The sequence below is a fragment of the Myotis daubentonii genome, chromosome 15 (assembly GCF_963259705.1).
Source record: "Myotis daubentonii chromosome 15, mMyoDau2.1, whole genome shotgun sequence".
Classification (NCBI taxonomy): Eukaryota; Metazoa; Chordata; class Mammalia; order Chiroptera; family Vespertilionidae; genus Myotis; species Myotis daubentonii.
The window spans coordinates 43,547,733-43,567,947 of record NC_081854.1 but is presented as its reverse complement, the minus strand read 5'-3'; the positions used below and the strand labels follow the sequence as shown (position 1 = coordinate 43,567,947).

Below are 20,215 nucleotides of genomic sequence, written 5' to 3'. Positions count from 1 at the left end.
CCCCTCCGACCGCTGCAGCCGCCGCCGCCGCCGCCTCCTCCTCCTCCTCCTCCCGGCCGCCGCCGCCGCCGCCGCCGCCTGCTTTGCATCCCAATTACAGCCTAGAGCCGCTGCCGCCGCCGCCGCCGCTTCTCCTCCGTGGCCCCTGCCCGCTCCGGGGGCTGTAAACTCCCCGCCAACCATGCTGCTCGGCGGCAGCGGCGGCGGCGGCTCCGGCTCCCCGGCTGCGGCCGCCTCCCGCCCCGGGCTCCGCCGAGCGCGCTCCAGCTCCGCCGCCGCCGCCGCCGCCGCCAGCAGCGCGTCCTCCGCCGCCGCCGACCCCCGCCAGCCGCCGCTGCTGCCTTGATGGGCTCCGCGGCCCGAGCGCCTGTTTTCGGGATTAAAAGCGCCGCCAGCTCCCGCCGCCGTCGCTGCCGCCAGCAGCGCCGCTGCAGCCGCCGCCGCCGGAGAAGCAACCGCGTAAGTGGCAACTTTTCCCTCTTTTTTTTTTTTTTTTCCCGCCGCCGCCGCCGCCGCCTGCTCCTCCTCCTCCTCCCGCCGCCACCGCCCGGACGCGGGGCTCCTCGGGGCGCCCGGGCTGCTTTGCATGGGGCTCGTCCTGCCCCCTCCCGGCTCCCGCGCCCGGCCGCCGCCGCCCGCGCTCCCCGCGCCCGCGCCCTGCTCGCTCGCCGCGTCCCGCTCTCCTTCCCCCTGCGCCAAACTTTCTCTTTCTCTTCTTCCTCCTCCTCCCGCCGCCGCCGCCGCGCCCGGGCCGCCCCCTCCTCCCCGGCCCCCGCGCCGCCGCCGCTGGCCGCCCGCGACCCCCGGGAGGGTGGAGGCGCCCGGGGCGAGGCCCGCGCCGCGAGTTTGGAGGCGCCGCGGGGCATGGCCGGCCAGCGCGCGGGCCGAGGGCGAGAGGGCGGCCGGGGTCCGGGCGCCGAGACAAAGGCGGCGGCCGGCGGGGGGGGTCCGCGGTGCCGAGCGCCCCCGCCCCCGGCCCCCAACTTTGCCCCACCCCGAGAGGCGCCGGGGCCCCGGGCTGAGCCGCCGCACGGGGCGCGCACCCGGCCGGGAGCAGTAGCCGCCGCCGCCGCCACCACCACCGCCACCGCCACCGCTGGCCGGCCGGGCGCCTTCCACGCCAGGGCTAGAGTTGCCGGGGACGTGGGCGCCGGGCCGGAGCCTCGGGGTCCGAGAGGGGGCGAGGGGGCGCGGCGGCCGCCCGACCCTCTACCTGCGCGCTGTCCTCCCTGCCCCACTGGCAGCGCCGCGAGCGCCTGGAGGGGGCTCTGCCCTGGACACTAGGGGCTCCCGGGGGCTCGGGGCTGCGCCGCCGCCAGGGCTAGACCTCGCCGGGCCGGCCTCTCTTCGGCCAGCTGAGTTGAGAGATGTAGGAGGATTCCTTTTTTCTTTCTTTCTTTCTTTCTTTTTGTTTATTTTTTTTTTCTCACGAGAGTCTGGGATTGTTTACGTTCTGTTGCCCACTCTCACCCCTCGTCCTGCCCCTCTCCTCTTTTCCATGTATTTTTTCCATTAGATGCGAAAACTGTGTTCCTGAATTTCACATTATTCATTGTCACGTACATCTCTGTACCTCTTTTTGCATGTCTTTTGGGGACTAGATCTAAGTGTATTTTTTATGCAGGGCACTTAAATTGTGTATGGACTCCGTACTCGTAGGCTTTTTGTGGAGCTATTAAAATTTAAAAATACATTTTACTTTGCAAATTAATCTGTTGCTTAGAATCTGACTTTGGAAAATGTACAATCCCTTCGACTGTGGCAAATTCTTTGATTACAAGTGCTTTCAAAAATCACCCACTCTTTTACTCCTTGTTGCTTTGAAGCAGGGTAAATATGACAATTTTTATTGGTCTCAATTATTGAAACTTGATCTAAGGGCTATATGGAAGAAGGAGGCTGACTGCCCTTTTCTGGCCTCCAGTTCTCCTGACTTTTAAAAGGGGGTTTGTTAAGTACCTTTAAAGAATATGACAGACGGTGATCGCTTGGCTGTAATGCAAATTACAGAACATAAATTCACTTTGGAATTAAAAAAAAGACTCAAGTCCTTTCAGTGGGGACACTTGACGATTTATTATGTTTTTTAAAAAATTACTTTTTTCTCCCTACTTTGGGAGAATGGCCAGTTACAGACCAACTTATTTGGAGGTCTTCGGAGAGAGTCTTGGAAACTGGGCGAGGGGAGAAGATTGATCACAATCTGCATAATCAATAGGGCAGCGTGCTGCAATCGTGTACCTACATTTACTGTAAATTCCTACAATATCTGCAGCGTGGGTGCTCCAGTGGCTTGCTCGGCTTCTCAGAGAAGACTTGGAGGCAATATTACTGCCCATCCCTCCAGGACAATATAGGGGAAGTCCGCTCTGAAAGTGGCCTGTTTAAAAACCCCATTTTGCTGTGCAATTTTTTTTTTTTTTTTTTGCAAATCTGTTTACATGTGGGGGTTTCAGGTATTGAATCCCCAACGTGCAGGTATCCTGTAGATAGAGGTGGGAAGTCTTGGAGGGTTTAGGGATGGGAATTCGCTTATTAAATTACCACCACTTCCAGGGCTCCCTGCAAATCTTCTAATGTTTGATATCTTCAACTGGTGCAAATAATTTAGAGATAGGAATATGAGAGAATAACACACCAGATTGAAGCAATGTCAAAAGTAAGGATTGCTGTGTGTGTGTGTGTGTGTGAGAGAGAGAGAGAGATAGAGAGAGAGAGAGAGAGAGAGAGAGAGAGAGAGAGAGAGAGAGAGAGAATAAGAATACAGACACTTATAGTCAGGCTTGAAAGCTTGGTGGTAGGTGAATCCATATTTGGAGATGATTTTGAAATAGTCTAGCAAATGGTGCACGAACAGGATTTTGCAAAAAGTGTACACGAAGTCAGTTTTGAAAGGATTGTGGTTTAGGGAGACGAGGTGTGGGCAGGAAAACCCACTCTTAGGCCAGCAGCCTTCCTCTGTCTGTGTGTCTCCTCCCTTCCCCCTCCCCGAGTTTTAGTTTTTAATTACTTAATGCTGAAACGCACAGGGCTTATGTAAATATTTGCAAATGCTCTTTCCTATTGATTTCTCTGAATAAACTGCCCTGCTCAGGTCCAGAGAGGAGGCAGTGTAGATCTGGGGAGTTTTTAAAGTCTCTGGAGGAGTGTTTGTCTGTGCATGCATGTGTTTATGGGTAGAGTTGTAGACATGAAGATTTGGGGGCCTCCTGCAATGAGAGTTCAGGCTCCGGGTAGTGTGTGCTGAGAAAGCTGGGCTGGAGTTGGCCCCAGGGCCTGGCGTCCTGACGTGTGTGTGTGTGTGTGTGTGTGTGTGTGTGTGTGTGTGTGTGTATACACACGCTGTGTGGGGGTCTACACTGGGGAAGTCTGAATGCATATGCACTTACACTCCCTCCAACCCCCCATTAAATACGGAGTTTTCCAGAGCTTGGTGACTGCCTTCTCTTGAGGGTCACATTGAGTTCGAATGTGACCCAAGGTGCAGGACTCCTGTGATAGGGAAATAAAAGAATATACGGAATTGGGGTCAGGTCAGCTGCTCAGAGGCCAAAACCCCTACAGCTGCTTTGATTTTATTTTTGTGTGTATATTTTAGGCTCCTCCTGCCACGTTACAAATGATGCCTCCCCCTCTCAGGTGTTTGTTCTATAGTTTAAAGGCACCAGAGCCTCTGCCTGGATAGCTGTCTGCTCCCAGCAAGAACAGAAACCCCACAATACGAATCCAAAACAAAACAAGGGAGGCGAGGAGGAAAAACCCCTATTGAGTTCAGGCAAATAAGGTTGGGTCTCCAGATCCGATTACAAAGCAGCTTTGAATATGCAAGACAGCACACAAGACCAGTTAGTCCAGTTACAACAAACTATTAAAGAGAGAGAGAGAGAGGGAAGGAGAGAGAGGGAGAGAGGGAGAGAGAAAAGAAAAGGCATGTTTAGGTCGTAATTTGTTAGTACAAGGAAAAGAATCCCACATAAAGCTGCCTCTCCCCCCCCCCCCCCTTTCCTGGCTTCACATACAATTCACTCACCCTTTTCTGATTCGTTGAACTATATAGATTCTTTTATTAAAATCTTTTGGGTTTAGGAAGATCGCTGCGAGCAACACATTTTCAGTATTTTCCCCCCTTTATCTTGGAGGAGAGTTGGCAAGGGTTCTGTGGTTTGCAGTTACACAATATGTTATCATGTTTTTAATCACTAAATCATTGCAGTGGTTATAGATTTACAGTCTTGGGGCATTACAGAGAGGAGCAACAGCAGCTCTCTCTCTCTCTCTCTCTCTCTCTCTCTCTCTCTCTCTCTCTCTCTATATATATATATATATATATATATATATATATATATATATATGCTTTTAAATTACACCAATGTAAACTGAGTGCAGCAGCTGTGAATATGGCCGGCAGACTTCAATCCCTCCCACCCCCACCCCCACCCCCAGCATCTTAGTTCTTTTTCCCCCTCTCGGATTCCTTTTTCCCAAATCGTTCAGTTTGCTTAAAACCAGCTATTCTCCCTTCTCCTGCCTTCCTTGTCTCTTCAGCCCCAACACCAAAGAAAATGCTCATTTCAGACCTCTAACCCCAGAGCAGCTAGAATTCAAACTCTGGAAATATAACTTTGGCTCCGGGAGTATCATAACGAAGTGGATTTCCTAAGAAATTCTCATGGTTTCCATACTGATCTCCTGTACAGGGATGGAAAGCTGACTGATTGCAGAGCCCGAGGAGGGGGAGGCAGGAGGAGGGGGAAGGCAGGCTTGTGGCGCTTGCCTGCCTGGAACCTCTAGTGTCCTGTCACCGCGAGCCCACTTTCAGCTTCTGTTTTTCATATTATTATGTAACAGAATCCTTGGCAGCATTAAAAATTCAGTATTACAAGCTGATTGTAATGCTGCCTCATTAGACAGCACTGTCTGGCCTTGTATTAAGTGAAACACAGAGCATGGCTTTTAGATTATAAACACCAATAAATATTAAGGATCAGCACAGGGGGGAATAGTCAGCTGGGTGTTTGGCCCCTTCTGGTTTTGTATCTCCGCCCCCCCCCCCACCTTCTTCCCTTCGTCCCCCTTCCTCCCCCTTCCCTGCCGTGGTGACTGTTATCTGTTTTCTTGGGATGCTGATGTGTTGACCCTGGTGACATTTTAGGAGGGCTTTTTATAGAGTTACCGTGTGTACACAAAAGGTTTGGAAGTTTGTTTTGTTTTGATCTGCAATAAACAGGTCCTTCACTTTGCTGATGTCATTTCCGTTCATATTTGAGTTGTTTATTGTGCTTCTTCGAAGGGCCCTCTCCCCCACCTCGCTTTTCAGCCAGAGCCTGTGGCTGCCTGGGGAATGGGGGGGGGGAGGGGGCGAGGCGGGAGGGCACACTCCTAAGCTGCCAGGTCTGGGTTCAAAGGCTGAGAGTTGCATGTCACTGCCTTGTCGTCCTAGGGTTTGGCCGCTGGGGAAGATGTTTCTAGCTTCGAAGCTGGTTAAACACTCCGACATCCACTTGCCCTGGTATTTTCATGGCACGCAGTGATGCATCTCGGCTTCCTTTCTCTGAAGCCCCCCCCCCCACACACACACACCTTGTCTATGTTGTTAATATATCGTTGTTGTCCCTTTCTCCATCCAGCCCCCGCCCCCCAAAAAAACCCCTCCAACTGTGTAAGGATGACTTTGATTCAGTTGCATATCTGAAGCTGGCATTAGCCACTTCATGCTGTGAAAAAAAAAAGGAAATGTTTCCAGGCCTTGCCCACAGCCGCCCCGCCATCACCTCCCTTCCCTGTTCCTTTTTTTTTTTTCTTCTGCTCTCTGCCTTTTTGTGGACATAAAGGCCGTTCTGGTGTTACTAAAAATGACCTCAGTGTCCAGCGTTTCTTATTTCCATGTGATCTACAATGGGAATCCCCCCTCCTCCAAAAATAAAAAGTAGGGTGGGGAGAGGAAGGAGGAAAAAAATGACCATAGGGCCTCAGGGCTTTCCCTCTAATAGGATGATGGGTTTTAGGTTTAAAAAAAATATTATTGTTTTGTTCTTTCAGGTTTAGAAATAATAGGGAGAGAGGGAAAAGCAGTCATTAGGAAGTTCACCGAGCTGCTTTCCAACTAAGACGGGTGAAAAATGAACCTGCATTGACACTTGGCTCCATGTGAAAGCCCCGGTAACCTCTCCCCCCTTCCGCGGCCCTGGCCTTTGTTCCTGGAGAATGGAGCTAAGGTGCTTTTTCTCCCAGACCAAAGGCAGCAGGCAAGGAGTCCCCTTGTGCGCGCATCGCCTTTAGATGGCCTTCTCATGGTTATTGTCAATGCAGACTCCCCCAAACAATTGCTCCAGGCAGACACAAAAGCAAAAACATTTGTCCTATTTTTTTAACCTCTTTGTTTTAGGTTTTTTTTTTTTTTTCTCCGTCCATTCTTTAAATTTCACAGTTTCTATTTGTCTGCAGAGAGACAAACGGAACAGCATGAAGCACATTTTATCGTAGGCCTCGCTGGCGATTGGAACAGCCTCAATAGAAATCCAAATTCTAAAACACTGGCTGGCTGACTTGGAGGATATGTGAGATTTCAGCTCCGGAGCTCTTAAATCAGATTAGTGCAGATTTCCAACAAAAATGCAACTAAAATAAAAAGATGAGAAAATGGGATTCCAGGATCATTTGGGGGGGGGGGCGGAGTGTGAAAAGGGCCATCTTTTGTTTATCTCTTAGAATCCTGTCCCCAAAAGTGGTCACTTGATGGGAAAGAATTGCAAACCCAAATGAAATTCTTCATTAAAAAAAAAAAAATCTGATCTTGGTTATTGTGCTCCTGGTAGATCGTTTAATTGATTGTTTTAATGCATGTGTAGGGGAATTGTTGGCACATACTATGGGGTTGATGCTGTGTTGAGAATTTAAAAAAAAACCCACACATACAAGATTTATATAAAGAAGCCATGCCCCCTCCCCCCTTTCTTTCCTCTCCAGTTTCCTTTTTCCTTTCTTCTGCCTCCAACCTGCTTCCCCTCCAAGAATTCAGTGGTGTCAGGCCGAGTGCACAGGGATGTGTCAGACAGCAGGGATGGAATCCACCTCTTTTTCCTGGCCCCAAACAAAGCGTCCCTCCTCTCCTGTAATGTATGGACCTTGATTGCGAGGCTGTCCTTAAGCATCTGTCTGCCTTTTCATTAAAATTCTCAATTTCAAGGTTTAGAAACACAAATGTAAGAATCCCCCTGGGTATAAAAGTCTTGCATGACAAATTCTCTTTGCCCTTTCAGAAATAATATTTTTTGTTTAAGAAAAAAAAAAAAAAAGGAAAGAGCAAGCTTTTTACCTAACGTTTTTAAAGCTAGTTTAAGGCAAGTTATTTATTTCTGCTTTCTTAAACTGGGCTTTGTAACTTAACATTAATTTGGAAAAGCTCTTCCCAATCACAGTTCCTTTAAAAAATGTTTACTCATTTGTGTCTTTCTTAATGTGTGTCATTGACAGACTTAGGGTCTGAGCTGGGGAGGGTGGGTTAGTAAGCTAGATAATGTTCCGTTCCACCTACGACTTGGGGGTAAAATTATGGAATTAGCATTGTAGCGATAGATGGAGGCCTTGAGGTTTTTGTCAGAGAAATGTGAATCAGAACATCTGTGTGTAGGCCTTGGCACAGCAGCCTGAGTGTGGGTTGTTCTCAGGAGAGCCTGCATTCTGTCCCATACCCAGGAGGTCCTGATCACCCAGCAGGTGCCAGGCCCGTAAATATAACTGCCTAGAAATGATGGGGTGATAGCTGGGCATTCAGCTCCAAATGTTTCCTTGTTTATTTCAGGGACTATTCACGCCCACCCCCCCTTTTTTTTTCTTTGTTGAAGCCTCAAGGTTATTTAAGCACTAGTTTTAAAATCAATGTGTATGTATAATTTAATAAAAATAGAAGGATCTGGAAGAATACACAAATCCGCCTAAACCCGGTTGTGCTGTGAAATAGAGCCCAGCTTTAGCGAGAAGTCAGAATGCTGACTTTCACAGTATCTCAGCTCAGAGATCATATTTACCTTTGCTGAAGGGGAAGGATACATACAGCATTGGAGACTGAGTGTGTATGTGGGGAGAGAGAGAGAGCGGGAGAAGCCAGTTGGCTCTGTTCAGATCGTTGTAATTTACCAGCCAGCGAAGCCTTAGGCGGGCTGGCCTCTGGTTTGGAGAGAGAGTAAGGGGAGGAGTAGGGAAGGGGTTAGCATCCCCTGATTTAGTTTTAAATATTTATCCTTTCGGCTGTTGCCAATGACGCTTTCCAGATGAGATGAGCCTAGTTATGGAGAACTGGAAGCAGGAATCGCCTTTCCTGAGAGTGGGTTTATTTGTCAACAGCGTTCAGGACAGGGCAACGAGAGTGCAGGGCTGGCCCTGCTGGGCAGGCCGAGGGCTGATCGGCAGGCCGCTGCCCTCCGAAGAGCCAGGGCCTTGCAGAGTCAGTCACAGGACAGCATTTGCAAGATGCATTTCAGAGAAACTGTGGATTCCATTTGTAAGCGCAAAAGTTGCAAATTCCCTCTGAAGAGGTATTCTTTTCTTTGGTGATGAAGATAAGTTTTAGTAGAGGTACCATCCCAGCTTTTGTGCAGGCCTTTATATTCATCATGGTAGAGGCCATTGATCACTTGCCTGTGGATTACCTGTTCATTTTCTGCCTGTAACAAAGGCAAGCTTGACCAGGCCTCACCCTGTGTGGCTGGTGCCAGATTAAGAGAGCGGAAAGGGATCTTGGTTGCTCTTCCTTCTATTTGTCAGGCCTCTAAGGGGCAGGAGGTCGGTTGCAGGCGGGACACTGGCGGTGTCAGGGCAGATCCCCTCAGGGCCTTGTTTCCAGCACCTCCTCATCCTTCCAGAGTATTTTATAGCTGGTTCTTTGGGCTTTCTAGCTTTTATTTTATTGAAGATATTTATGTGTAGGCCCACAGGTTGATGATGTCACCAGATTACTAGGTTGCCCCCTGTTAATAAAAGTTCAAACAAAGCAGCAAAATTAGATTTCCTGGGAGTATAAACATGTTCTCACTCTCTTGAATTTAGCTGAGGGGCCCTGGGTTGCTGCTTCCAGGTAAGGAGTGGGGCCTGGAGCCTTCATTCCCCCCCGCCCCCCAGGAGATTTCCAGGGACCTCTCTGTGGGGCATGTGCCACGGTGCTTGCATTATTGCTAGCATCATCATCTTCATGTATTATTCATAGTCACTTTTTCAATTAAATTATTAATTGGTTTTCTTTAAGGTGTTCTCAACTCACGTGGCTAATATAAATAATAGTGTGTTTTGAAAACACCACCTGTTCTTGGGCCTGAAGTCAGGCGGTCTGAAAACAGCTCCGCGGTGATCAGACTCTGCTTTATGAAATCATCCTCTGCTTTCCTTCCTCCCTCTTCACTCCCCGCCCCCCCCCCCCTTACCCTCTCATGTGTGACAGAATTTGGCTTGTGCTTTCCTTTGTCCCTAATCGGACATGATTCCCTAGAGGCAGTCTTTTCTCCCAGAGACCTGGCTGAAAAAAATTAAAAAAAAAAATTTTTTTTTTGGAGTCTCTTCTGGACTAAAACGGAAAGAGGGGTTGTCTGTCTCCAACAAGTTAGATATTTACATTAATTTGAACCCAAATTATATTGTGTAATATGCCCTGTACATGGTGACATGATAGTTTTCATCAGCCAGGCATCCCTCTGCCTCCTGCATCCATGTGTGCTTAGTGCTAATACGATTCCATACATGCAGCTCTTCGCCTCGTGAGCTTATTACATTTCTAACACTTGCATGGTTCATTATTGTGCAGTCGGAAGGGACTCTCCGGGCTGTGGGGCCAGCCTGGGTGGGTGGCTTAGAGAAAGGGGGAAAGCAGGTGCCTTTTCTGTGCCGAGAGAATCCGGAGTAAATTCAGACTGAGCTTGGGGTTCTGGCAGGGGGGGACAAGGGACTTCCGGTGAGACTTCTGGGGTGCTCCCTTGGCACAGCAGAATGGGAAAGGCGAAGCTGGGGAGACAGGAAAGTGTCCAGCGGTTGCTCTGACCAACGGGGGTGGCCGCGTGAAATCTGACCCCCCAGTAGAATGTCCCCTCGGAAGGGCGTGATCTGTACGATCGGAACCTGTGTGGCTTTATCAGGAGAGCCTTGTTAAAGAGACTTAATTGCAAACTGAGAAGCCTTTTCACTTCTTTTTCTTCCTCTCTTTTTCTTTCTTCTCATTAAAAACTCTGTCCTTAAACTCTCAATGGGGAGCGGGGGGTGTTTTTGTAAGTTTCTGCAGCTGAGAAACAGAAGTGCTCTGTAAAAACAGTTAATAGGATGGGTGTGTGTGTTTCAAATGAATTCCTGTCCGCGTTGGCTCATGCCCCCAGGCTCGAGGGGCCGGGCCGCGGAGTGGATGGGGCCGGGAGCCCGCCGGCTCCGGGCGGAGACCCCAGGCACCTTCTTGTGGCCCAGGGCGCGTCCCTGTCTCCTCGCCCGCCTCTAGGCCGCCTCCTGACTCTGGATGAGCGAGGGGTCAGCGCCGGGGGAGGTCCCCGCTTTGTCCCCACCTGGCGGGCTGCGGGGGAGGCTCCGGCCGGGCCGCTCGGGGCTCCGGTCCCCCGGCGCGCAGCCCGGCCCGCCCGGAAGCCCGTGCCCGGAGCGGCCCAGAGGGGCTCGGGCCTGGGCGCCGGCGTGCGGCCCCGCTCCCCGCGGGCGCGGCCACTGCCCCTGCGGCCGCCCGGCACCCGGCCTGCGCCCGGCGCGACTGTAGATGTCAGGCTTTGCCCGGGGAGCCGAGCTGCGGCGGGGCTGTGAGTTTCAAATTAACCTTCCGCTTTGTTGCTGTGTAATGTGGATCCCCGAAGGCCCCCCGCCCCGCCCGCCCCCCTTCCGAGGGCGGTGAGCGCCGCCGCCGCGAGCGGAGCCTCATTTGCATAAAGCGATTCCAGGAGGGCGGCCGAGCCGGTGGGCAGGCCGGGCCGGGGCCGGGGACTCTGCGTCGCGCCCCTGGGGTGAATCTCCGCGGAGCCCGGGGACCCTCCCTCCCGGGGAGGGGCGACCGCCTGCCCCGCCGCCACCATGAGCCCCCCTCCCCCGCCCGCGGCCCCCCTCCACCTGGGCAGAGCCGCCTCGGGGCCCCGGGGGCAGCGGGAGGCAGCGAGAATGCCGCCGGGGGTGGGTAAGTTCGGGGCTCCGGTGCCGCTGGAATTTCCCCTTGTCGCGCCTGCCCCGGCCCTCGGACCTGCCGGTGCCTCCTCCCGCCGGAGGTGTGCGGAGCCTTTGTGTGCCAGGTGAGTGGAGCCGCCTCCCCCGCCGGCCGGCCCGCCCGGGTCGCGCAGCCGGTCTGGAGCTGCAGGCAGGTGCTGTGAGTCTTGGCTGAACTTCCCATTCTCTTGGGGCATGTGGGGGAAGGGCCGGCTGGAGGCCCTGGAGCTGCGAGATCCAATTGGAACCTACCCGGGACGAGAGCCTCTGTGTGCTGCTGGGCACAGAGGAAAGCCCTTCCTCCTCTGCGCTCTCCCATCTTCCTCCCCTCCCGCCTGTACTTCCTGGGCTTTTGGATTAGTCGCTGCCTTCTGAATACTTGCGGTGCTGGTGTCATTTCAAAGTTTGGGTGCCCCCCCTCCTCCCGCCTAGACATGCACCCTTTTCAGCCCCAAAGAAGTCACTGGTGCGTTCAAAACTGTGGAAAACGCGCTTGTTGTTGGAGCAGTTGGAGGGAGAGACAGAGTTTGGGAGCTGGCAGGCGGTGCCACTGGACCACCCTCTAATTTTAGTTTGTTTGCACTCTGTGGGGGGGGGGGGGGGACCAGAGCAGCGTTCATTTCTGAAGGGATGGGGCGGGGGTGGTCGAGAGGGAAAGCTGAGATGTTTGTCCTGTTAAAGGAGCCGGAGGAATGTCCAAGTTAGGTCAGTAGCAGAAATAATAATAATAATAATAATAATAATAATCATTGTAGGCATAGAGGAAAGAGCTTTCTGGGAAATGGTCCTGTCTGCTTTAGACATACCTGAGCTGTAATGATGGAGGGCAAAGGCCACCACTCACGCCTGGGGTGGTTGAGTGCGTGGCCTGGGCAAGCACCGTCTATACACTGGCTTAAATGAAGCCCAGGCACAGGTGAATGCAGAAGGGTCTTCTCCCCCCACCCTCTGTTTGTGTCGTCTAACTGGCCTGCAGACTCTGAAAGCCACCGACAGGTCACTCAGAGAGGACACACTGGGGCACAGGGAGAAGGCCTCTCCCCGCACGCACACTGGGCCTGCTGGGCGGAATGCATCAAAGCACAGCAAGGAAAACAAACTTAAACCTTAAAGGTAGATAGAAAGTTACACGTCATCTTCTTTCATCCCTCGCTCTGAGGTCTTTGGAGACAAGTCACTCAATAAATAGAGTATAATTTAAAGCTCACACTAGCTGGGAACTTCGCTTCTTTGCCATCAAGCAGCAGGTGCGAGTTTGTAGAGCTGGCCCCTGGAGTCCCCCTCATTCCTAAATTCAGGAGGTGTCAAACCTTCATGTTCTTTTAATGGCTGTGGTTTCTGGATAGTTTTCAAGGGGAAACCCTAAAAATCACGAGTTCCAGGAGTTGGGCTGGAGAGGGAGGCCTGAGTGCAGGGGCTGAGACTGCCTTTGAGAGGAAAACATACACCTTCCAAGGTAACCTGATCGGCCAGGAGCATGGGCCTGTTCCTTGTTATCAGAACTGCCACTGGCGGCCCGAGATTCCGAATCCTTCTGGTTACCCAACCCAAACACGAAAAGCAATTAGGGAACAGAGGTGGGGTGTGAGGGAAGTCAGGAGACCGCAATTCTAAATAATTTAAGGGTTTCAAGAATAGGGTCATTGGAGGAGAGGTACATACATACCTGGATGTTTGCACACCTGTATTTGTGTTCATTGTACTTTGCAGAGACCCCAACCCCCCCGCCCCCGCCCCTTTCAGAAGGTGTGTGGCCCGAAAGGCCAAGAGAAACTTTTCCTCCCTCCGTTTTTTAAATTACAGGACTGAGGAGATTGTCTGCATTTCGTTTCCAGCATGTTTTCAGGGAGCGTGTAAGTGCCTCTCAGAATGGGCGAGGGTCACACTTGGCTCTTTTATTTAATTACACAAGTGTTATTTAACAACATGGGGCAGATGCAGAAGCAAGCACTTTTCCGATTTAAAAATAGTCCTTTTAGAATCACAAGGAATTAAGTGGCTTGAAGACCTACTGTCTTTATGACATGGGTCACCTCCCTTTCCCAACTCTCTTTTGAAATGGCTGCACTTTCGGTGGGAAGGAGCTGCTGTTTTCCAGTTCTCCTGAAAACACTTTTGATTGACAGGGAACTATTGAGAAACACTTGCTTATTCTTCCAAAAAAAAAATATATATCTGTGCTGCTTCTCCAACCACCTGAAACTTTAATTTTGGTTTCTTCCCTTCCGTCTTTTATTTGCACAAATGAATACTCAGGCTGGGTGGAAAGGACCCAACTAAAACAGTGCTCCCAGCAGGCCTCTGTTTGGCTCCTCCCACCAGGACAGCGAAGTGCCTTCCTTCTTGATGCTTTCAGAACGGATTTGGAACGGGTCTAACTGCCTTGTAAACTTGGTGCCAGTTGGACTGCCCAGTGGCAAGGAGCTAAAATAAGCGAGATTTCAGTTTTCATTATTATTTTAAATGATGATTACTAGACACTTCCAGGACAGGCCTGGCTCACCTTGGATGACCCAGAGGTTGTTAGTTCATTAGAATAAATACTAGCAAAATATTCTCTGGGGCTGGTGATGACTTAGCTCCGTCTCTTTACTTCTGGTCACAAGTGGTGTCCAGGGAGCATGTCCTATTGTCACTGTTACTCTTGAGGATTTTTTATTTATTTATTTATTTATTTATTGCTTCTGAAGTCTTACTGTGAGAAATGCAAGGACCCAAAGCAGACCCTCACCTAAGAAGTTCTCTTTTTTTTTTTTTTTCAGAGTTAACAACAGTTTTATGTTAAAAAGGAAATATGTAAGTGACCAAGCAGGGCTTTATGAAAGTGTCGGAAATTGGTGGGAATTACTTGAAGGGGAAGAGAGTGACTTGTCTTTACAACCACTTTGGAGAGTAGCTGGCTGGCTTCTTAACCAGAAGGGCTTGGCCTGGTCTTGTAGGGGAGGCAACTGTGATTCTGCCCGAACAACCTTGCAGGTTCCATCTCATACTCGCCAGTATTACAGGGATAATGCACCTGACGTCCCCCATCAGTAACCTCAAGCAGCGCAGTATGTGCTGTGGTTTATACTTTCGCTTGTTATTAAAATGCTTGCTTGCTCTTAGCCTGGCCTATTTCTGTAGTGCTTGGGCTCATTGGCCTACTCTGGTCCCCAAGACTGGAGTAATTAACCAGGATGGGGGCGGTACTTTAAAACACAACAGGAAGGCAGATTCCCCAACGGTGAACTTCCTAGGGGTCTCCACAGGCTCTGGTAGGAGAATTGAATTGCAAGGGTGATTGTTGGAAATCCCAGCTCAGAATCCCAGGCCTCTGCCTGGGTTAGACACTGTGGTCAGGGAGAAAGGGGACCCAGTTTTACTAGCAGCCAGCCAAAGGAATTCCTCTGCAGGAGCTGATCTCAATCAAACACTGAGAGGTGCCTGTTCTGACCAAAGAGCGGTGTCCTGAGTCCTTAGGCTGCTTAGATTGAGAAACAGACACACAGAAGCTAAGATTGAGTCAAACTGCCCCGAGGGAGAGACCCAAGCAACAGTCTTGGCTCGTGGGCAAGCCGCTCTCAAAATCCAGATTGAGGGGGAGAACTACAACATCAACAACTGTCAGGCTTCTTTTCTATATGATTTAAAGTTGGCTGCCAGATTGTGCTCTTTGAACATGTGCGAAGCGACAGTCAGATGGGAGAGGGCTTTTTCTCTGCTAATGTGGTAAATGCCTTCTGTGTGGATGGAAACTGGGGCATTGACTACAGCCTGTGCCAAAGCTTCAGAAGCACAGAGACAACGTGAGTGTTTTCTTCTGGTTTTCATTCTGTGGGGCAGGGGATGGGATGGTGAGGACAAAGTTTTGAGTGCTTCAGCCTTGATGGGTGCCTTTCTAGAGAGTTCTTTGTCCAAAGAAGGTGTCTTGGCTTCTTATTGGTTACTTTTAAAGGTGATTCTCCCCTCCTCTGCTGTTTCTCCCCTTCTTTCACCCTTAATTCCTGGAGTTTCTTGCTTTGGCAGGAATAAGGGTGTGAATAAAAATGGGGTAAGAGACGTAGAAAGTTTGCTGGGTGGCAAATTTGGCTTCATTTCAGAGCAAGACTACTGTTTTGTGGGTTTTAACCCCAGACAGGGCCTCTTAGCCAAATGCCTGGGCTTAATCTTCCATTTGGGTGAGCCCTTCTCCCATCCCCAGCGGGGGGTTGGGGAGGTGGGAGGGTCGCCATGCAGCCTTGTCAACATGAGGATTAATGCACCCCTCCAGAGTGGCCTTAGCCAGCAGGCCTCCTGTGTGCTGGAGGAGCAGGGAGAGGGGAGGGTCTAGGATGGTTCAGCTGCTCCTTCTTTGAATTTTGTGCCACCTCCAAGATTTTCCCCTCCTCTTCCCTCCCTGCAGTTGGTCTAAGGCGTCCGTGGAAGGATTGGGATGGGCAGTGTGGTCAGTGACTTCTCCTCCCATGCTTGTCCCTTCTGGCTGCTGCTGCTGGTTTGGGACTAACCACCGAACCCCCTGGCAGCCACTCTGCTTGTGAAGATGGGGAGGCACCTGATCCTGCTCCTCTTCCATTCTGCTAATCACATAATGGCCTGAAAGGCTTTCTCAAATGATTATCTCGTCTTTAATTCTAAGTGGGTCTTTTGGAGCAACAGTTGGGAGTGTGTGGAGTGTCTTTAGTCATCCGCAGGGAGACTGAACCAGGAAGACTGGCTCCGTTGGACTCTGTGAAAGGACGGTGGCATTTTCATCTGCTGCCGATTTCACGATTTCACGCACTGTCCTGAGAGTGATTTCGGCCACACACCTTTGATCTGGGAGTGAGACCTCCCCCTGCTCGGTTGCTTCTGGAGACCCGGCATTGATGACTGCTCCCTCCACCCCTGCTCCTCCCTCCCCTCCTCCTTTTCCCTCCCTCCTCCCCCCTCCTCCCTTCCTCCCTCCCCCCTCCTCCCTCCCTCCCTCCCCCCTCCTCCTCCTGTGTGTGTGTGTGTGTGTGTGTGTGTGTGTGTGTGTGTGTGTGTGATGTTACCTAAAGAGAAGGGCTGAGACTGAGGACTTGGGTGGTTAAGCATGATGGGGGCTTGCAGACTTCTTACTGAGTTAGAAGCCTGAGTGCCTCGAGGCCCTTGGGGAGTGGGCTAAAGGACAATCTTGTGTGTTTCTGGTGGCGGTGCCCAGTTGATCCAGGAATGTGACTGGAGGAGAATTCTCAGAGTCTGTTGTCTGAGCTAGATTTTGAATGAGGCCTGTGCCTGTGCACATTGCTGTCGTGGGCTCTGTGTTTCAGTCTTAAAATTCCAGCTCACAGGCGGCTGTCTGTCTTTTCGCTTGAAGCTCCTCAGTGGAGAGGCTGGAGTCAGATTAGCTGAGCGAAAAGACCAAGGGGCTTAATTTGATATTTCGTTTCAGCCCTGCAGCCCCCCCCCCACTCTAAAGTCATATAAGTGCCTGTTCAAATATGGAAGTCTCCCTTCTGTGTATAAAAAGCTCTTTTCAAAAGAATTTAAACTCCTGTAAATCTATAAAAAGTACGTATGTGTAGACATGAACTTATTTGCTTCTCACACTTCTGTCTCCGAGTGGCCTATTTTGAGCAACTCAACTTTTCTTTTCCTGACATCTTTGTCCAGCGAAAATATGCTAAAGACCATGTGTGTGCCTTTTCTCTCCTTCTCAGCAACTTTTCCCTTTTTTTTAAAAACACACACACACACAAAAAACACACAACAACAACAAACTTTTTTAAAACAATTTTTCTTAACTGCTCAAGAAACAATGCAAGCCTCTTCCACCATTCCAGGCCCTGGTTTTTAAAATGCGCTTGGCGCAGGGCCTTGGTTCACAATGTCCATTTGGCTCGGGGGGGAGCGGTTTTTGCCTCGTATTTCTCCGTGGGCCATCTGCATGGTTGCCACTTTTGGACACTTAAGGAAGAGGCCCGTGGGTTCAGTGTGAGTGAGGAGGTTGATTGTCACGGCGACAGCAACTGCTTATAAATGGCCCCTCTGTTCTGTCAGGCTCCTGAGTGGTATCGCTTTTATACTTGGGCATTGAGGACTGTCGGTCTGTGTACCTGACAATGTGAACACGTGCTACTTGACTTACTTGTAAAATGCAGTTCCAGGTAAACCATGGCAGAAGTGGAAATAGTGGTCCCCCCACTTTTTCAAAGAGGAGGAGAGAAGCAGGGTTTCCTTCAGTAGGTATGGACCCAGGCAGAGGAATCTTTGGGGGAAAGGAGAGAACTTCTACGCCAGTGGTTCTCAACCTGTGGGTCGCGACCCCTTCGGCGGTCGAAGGACCCTTTCACAGGGGTCGCCTAAGACCATCCTGCATATCAGATATTTACATTACAATTCATAACAGTAGCAACATTACAGTTATGAAGTAGCAACGAAAAGAATTTGATGGTTGGGTCACAACAGGAGGAACTGTATTTAAAGGGCCAGAAGGTTGAGAACCACTGTTCTGCGCCTTTTGGGAAAGGACCGTTCATTTATTTTGTCCTTGGTGGGGAATCCATAACAACTGTCCAGGCAGTGGAGCCACTGGCTGGGAGAGGAACTCCTGGTGCAGACTCCCCAGTGTCTGATTGGAGGGAGGTGCAGTCCTCCTCATTGGCTGAAGGAGTGAGATATCAGGACCAGAGTGGCGCTCACAAATCAGCGCGTGAAGTGGGGGCCCCGTGGTTCACACTCAGTTCCTTGGCGGGAGCAGAGATGAATGAAACGGAGCCCGCTCTTTGGGAAGCCGGCTTCAAGCTCCAGCCGTCTGCTGGCGTCACAGGCTTGAGGCCCAGCTCAACGCCGGCCTAGCTGTGTGGCTGTGGACCAATCCTTGGAACTCTCTGAGCTTCCCTTCCTTCATCTGTGAAATGGGCATAATAGACGCCCAGCATTTATAGAGGAAATTAAATGAAATGGAAAACAGGGCTTTATTGTGCTTATAGCATATTGAGCAGCCTCTCCACAAAGGGTGGTTCCAACCCCATATCCTTTTCCTTTGTGTTTCTTTTGTTGCTGCTGATGCCCCCGCTACCTTTGTCTCCCCACACCCTGGAAGAAAGAAACTGAACGGTCAAGCATTTTTTCGCTCTTCCCTTATGGGCTTAGATGAAGGACAGTTCTTCTTGACATCCTTTATCTGAGTTCAGGAGTGAAAGAGTCTGAAATAGACAATGTCACTGTCCTCCCCAGCCCTCCCCTCCCCTCACATGCCCCCCACCCGGCCCCCCAGCTGGCAGGCGGCCTTCTAAGTGAGCAGCCCCCTCAATGACCCACCTAGAGAGGCCTTCCCAGGCTGGCTTGTATATGCTAATAGGCCTGACTTGTCCTGGCTTGTTTGTAGTGATTTGTGGAGGCATTTATATGCAAATACTATCAACTTGCTGAGTTAATTATCATGTGCCCTCCCCGCTACCCCCCCCCCTTCCTGCAGTGCCTCCCAGCCTGGCTCTGAGAAGGGGCTGTTCCCATTCATCTCTGTGCTCTTCCTGTCTTTGCCTCCTCCTCGGTTGCCCTGTCCCCTTCCTGCCCCTGCAGGCCCAATCACAGTGCCTCCGCCGCTGCTCTGTCACCGGTCACAGGAACCTGTGTGGTCAGGGGTGGGGCCCTGGGCCGCCCGTAGCTGCCCAGTTGGAATCCTCCGAGAGGCGGCACTTTGTGTGCAGGGGGCTCCGGCTGGCCCTGCCCTGAGCTTTAAACCCTGCTTCTCCCCTACTAGCTTGAAAAACAGACCAGGCCAGACCTGTCAACCCTTGACACTCAGTCTGGTGAGAAACTTAATATAGTTTTAACCTTTTTATTGTTGTTATTTATTTTGCCCACATTGTTTATCACACTAAAACCTGTTACCAATGCTGAAACCTACAGAGAAGCCATTTTGCAAAGCGATGCCCCTTCCAGCCCTGTGCCCCTGGAAGTCTGAGTATTAAAAGTGGGCTTGCTTGGGTCTCACATCTAGTCCCTTCCTGGTTGTGTCTGGTTATGTCAGGGCACGGTTGACACGTGGGGCCTGACCATTCTCTGTTCAGGGTGACAGTCGTCTTGTGCACCATAGGATGTTTTTTTTTTAAAAAAAAAATATTTTATTGATTTTTGACAGAGAGGAAGGGAGAGAGATAGAGAGCCAGAAACATCCATGAGAGAGAAACATCGATCAGCCGCCCCCTGCCCATCTCCCACCGGGGATGTGCCCACAACCCAGGTACATGGCCCTGACCGGAATCGAACCTGGAACCCCTCAGTCTGCAGGCCAATGCTCTATCCACTGAGCCAAACTGGTTTCGGCGTCATAGGATGTTTAACAGCATCCCGTCTACTAGGTCATCTCCACCGGGTGCTGCTAGCACCCCACCTCCCATCATGACAATAAAAACAGTCTCCAGGAATTGCCCACTCTCTGCGGGGGAGGCAGAATTGCCCAGGTTGAGAATCGCTGCGGCAGAGGTTGCATCTGTTCCTCTTTGCTAAAAAGACACGCGCTTCCCTCCCTCTCCCAAGCTAGACATACTCGGTGAGCATGCTCCGAGTTCGTGATCCCGCCCAGCTGACACCAGATACTGCCATAGGCTTCATTTTAGGGCCTTGCCAGCATTTACAGATTAAGCACTTCCTGTTAGGGCATGGCCATGGGCTTGTGTTTGAGGCTGTAACATTTTCATCCTCTGCCCTGCCGGCCCATAGAAATAGAACTGGAGCCTCATGCGTCATTGTATTTTTTTTAGTAGTCCCTTTAATAAAATGCAAAGAGGAACAGGTGGAATGAAGTTTAACATATATTTTATGCCACCCACAGTATCGCCATGACGTTCTTGTTTCAGCAGTTGGGAATGGCCTTGTTGCCAGAGCCCAGGAACCCTGTGTTGCTGGTGGCTCCCCTATTGGACAGCTCAGCGGTACCTGGGATGATTTTGGCCCTTCCAACCCGTTTTCTACAGTTACTGGGCCTGGAAGAAAGTTTTTTCCTTCTCTCTTTAAAAAAAAAGTCTTTGTGTTTATTTTCTGAAAAGTAGGGCCTTGGCTGCACAGCTGCAGTGCAGCTCGGAGGCTCGGGGAGCTG

General features: G+C 50.9%; 1 protein-coding gene and 1 long non-coding RNA gene across 5 annotated transcripts in view; one reads left to right on the top strand and one right to left on the bottom strand.

The window, feature by feature from the left end:
* The first annotated feature begins 319 nt into the window (after positions 1 to 319).
* Positions 320 to 20,215, top strand: part of ZFHX3 (zinc finger homeobox 3) — a 244,773-nt gene continuing 224,877 nt past the window's right edge. For 3 of the 4 annotated variants that reach the window (XR_009448889.1, XM_059667592.1, XM_059667595.1), the window contains exon 1: positions 320 to 459. The gene's annotated coding sequence lies outside the window, so the exon portion shown is untranslated. Of the gene's footprint in view, positions 460 to 10,779; positions 11,259 to 20,215 lie in introns of those variants that run through there. The other variant, XM_059667593.1, reaches the window with a different exon arrangement.
* Positions 6,798 to 11,408, bottom strand: LOC132217403 (uncharacterized). The gene is made up of 2 exons (XR_009448890.1): positions 11,210 to 11,408; positions 6,798 to 8,966 (listed from the first exon to the last, which is right to left on the bottom strand). It is a non-coding gene; the product is annotated as an uncharacterized LOC132217403 (long non-coding RNA).